Source organism: Octopus bimaculoides, chromosome 17, assembly GCF_001194135.2.
Source record: "Octopus bimaculoides isolate UCB-OBI-ISO-001 chromosome 17, ASM119413v2, whole genome shotgun sequence".
Taxonomy (NCBI): Eukaryota; Metazoa; Mollusca; class Cephalopoda; order Octopoda; family Octopodidae; genus Octopus; species Octopus bimaculoides.
The window spans coordinates 5,974,919-5,977,981 of NC_068997.1; the positions used below are offsets into that span (position 1 = coordinate 5,974,919).

Consider the following 3,063-nt stretch of genomic DNA (forward strand, 5'->3'; position numbering starts at 1 on the left):
TGCTTTAGACAAAAGTAGTCAAATATATATAAAAAAAGACATGAAGTTTACTTGCCCAAGGTTCCACACAGAGGGACTGAACCTGAAACCTCACAACTGAGAAGCAAACATCTTAAACCACACAACCACGTCTGCTCTTTGCATCTTAACTTTAAATCCACTGTAAGTGATTTGTGGGATAATATTTACTTTTACCTACTTTAGTTTATGTAAAGTACATGGAAATGTTTGGTGGTATCTCTACCAGAACTATCTCTCAGGTGTTGTTCATCCATGGCTATTTGAAAGCCACAGCATATTGCCAGTCTATCTATAAGCCAACCTGTCCATATTGGCTAATTGCAGGCTGGATGGGTAGCTCCAGTGGTTATGTTATTAGTTATGTGGGAATACTTCTTCAAATAGAGTAGTATTCTATCCAGGAAAAATTTGTCTTTCATCCACTTCACTGTCATGTAACCATTCTCCAGCTTCAATTTGTAAGTACTGATGGTTTAGGATAAATTTTTCATTGAATGATCCTTAAAAGAATCTTCAATCATCAACAATTACCCTGAGGTAATTGGGGTAAATTATCACCACCACTCCAGAGCACCTCAATGAGGTTGCTCAACCTGCTAAGAATAGTACCCAAATCTTCCTCAAATCATACCAGGTTTTCTTAAAAGAATGATGCGTTGGATAATGTGGTCCTGAGGTCTCCTGCATATAGGGAAAAAACAGGAATACTTTTGATCATAGTTCTGCTTGATCAGGACTGACCAACAACATTGCTACTAGCAACACCATGACTAGCACTATAATCAAATCTCTACTAATAATGACAATAAAAAGCAGGTGGTCATGTCTGGAACACCTTTGATCATAGATCTATTCATTCAGCACTGATCTGGGGTTAAATAACTGAAACAACAACACTAACACTATCATTAAACCCAACAACACTTATGCCAGAGGACTAGACCAAGGTTCTCTGTCTCTTTTGGTATGGTTTTTACAGCTGGAAGCTTTTCCTAACACCAACCACATTACAGAGTGGACTAGAAATATGGTACACTTCATGAATCTGTATGTTATCCTTGCACAAGGCTATGCTAATCTTTTCAGTATCATTCCAATTTTAGTATATGTAGAGCCAAAGCGTGAAGGCACATGACTCAGTGGTTAGAGTGTCAGGCTCACAATCATGAGGTAGTGAGTTCGATTCCTAGACCAGGCTGTGTATTGTGTTCTTGAGCAAGACTCTTTATTTCACATTGCTCCACTTCACTCAGCTGTAGAAATGAGTTGTGATGTCATTGGTGCCATGCTGTATCAACCATTGCCTTTCCCTTGGTTAATATTGGTGGTGTGGAGAGGGGAGGCTGGTATGCATGGGTGACTGCTGGTCTCCCACAAGCAACTTTGCCTTGGAGGGTAACTTTCTCGGTTCAACCCCATGGTTATTCGTGGCTGAAGGGGATCTTCATCTCTTCACAGCTGAAGCTGTAGGGAAATTAGGGGCAGAAAAACGGTGAGTCTTAGAGGTTTGCTTTGAAGATAACCATTTGGTAAATGCATTTATAGCATAGTTTTATAGAGGGAGACACTGTTCGGTTGGCAACAGAAAGAAATGTGCATTGTTAAACCCATATCAGCTGTGATCTATCAGATCTATAACTGAAGGTCTTCTAGCCTTGCTCATCCCAACTTTTTATTTTCCAGCCACAATAGTTAGAAAAACTAACTATTGTGTCCTTACTTAAGTTGGAAGAGTAATGTACCAGTACAACTACCACCACAACCCCCCCGCCCCATAATCATTGCTGTCATCGCTACTACTACCACCACAGCAACTGCCACCGCCACTGCTACCACCACCACCACCACCACCACCACACACACATGGAAACATGGTCCACTATCCAAGGATGAGCTAGCTTCCAGCTATATTTTAAACTGATTAGATTTACAAACCACATGACATGTCTTTATAGGGTTGATTGCTAGAATATTCCATCAGACACTGTCAACAGAACTGGCCTCATGAGGATGACAATCGTGATGTTGATGATGATGATAATGGTGTTGTAGTTGTTGTTGGTAGTGGTGATGATGATGACAGCTATAACAATGATCATGATGATGGTGTTGGTGGTGATGGTAGTGATGATGATGGTGATGATGATGATGATGGTGAAGATGACAACAATGATGATGGTGATGATGATAGTCGTGCTAATGGTGATGGTGGTGATGATGCCGATCACAATGATGATGGTTGTAGTGGTGGTTATGGTGATGCTGGTGGTGACGATGGAGGTGACAGTAATAATGACAATGACAATGACGATGATGATGATGATGATAATAATGATGATTGTGGTGGTGGTGGTGGTGGTGGTGGTGGTGACAGTAATAATGACAATGACGATGATGATGATGATGATGATGATGATGATGATGATGATGATGACGATGATGATGATAATAATGATGATTGTGGTGGTGGTGGTGGTGGTAGTGGTGGTGGTAGAAATGGTGATGATGTAGAGGAGGAAGCACTAGAGAGAAGAATTGGTGAGGCAATGGACAGGCAGAGAGGAGATGGTAGGCGGCACCAATGTAGCTTGTACAGTGGCCAGACAATATCAATGTTGTTGTTAACAGATGGTGTTGACTTAAAGTAATCAATACTGCGGCTCATTGCTTCTCTCGAATACTGATTACATTGCATGGAATAAAAAAGCTGATGCATAGTTATCCCTCTCTCTCTCTCTCTTCTCCTTCTCCCAGCTCTCTCATTTCCTGTCCTTCTGTGTGCGTGTATGTTTGTGTGTGCGTGTGTGTGTGTGTGTATGTGTGTGTGTGTTTGTGTGTGTGTGGTTGGCGTGTTGTGTGTGTGTGTGTGTAAATCATGGTAACTGGAAAAAAATATTTTGTAAATGTAATAAGAATAATTCTTCTTGTAAAGTCTGGCAAAGGGCTCAGTGAATTAGAATAATTTGGATTCACGAAGATGATTAAATAATATAAGTCATTTTTATTATATTGTATCGCGCGCACACACACACACACACACAC

General features: G+C 40.7%; 1 non-coding gene across 1 annotated transcript; it reads right to left on the reverse strand.

The window, feature by feature from the left end:
- Positions 1-1,042: 1,042 nt before the first annotated feature.
- LOC128249729 (U6 spliceosomal RNA) lies at positions 1,043-1,152 on the reverse strand. Its single transcript, XR_008265839.1, has one exon. It is a non-coding gene; the product is annotated as a U6 spliceosomal RNA (small nuclear RNA).
- Between the last annotated feature and the right edge of the window lie 1,911 nt (positions 1,153-3,063).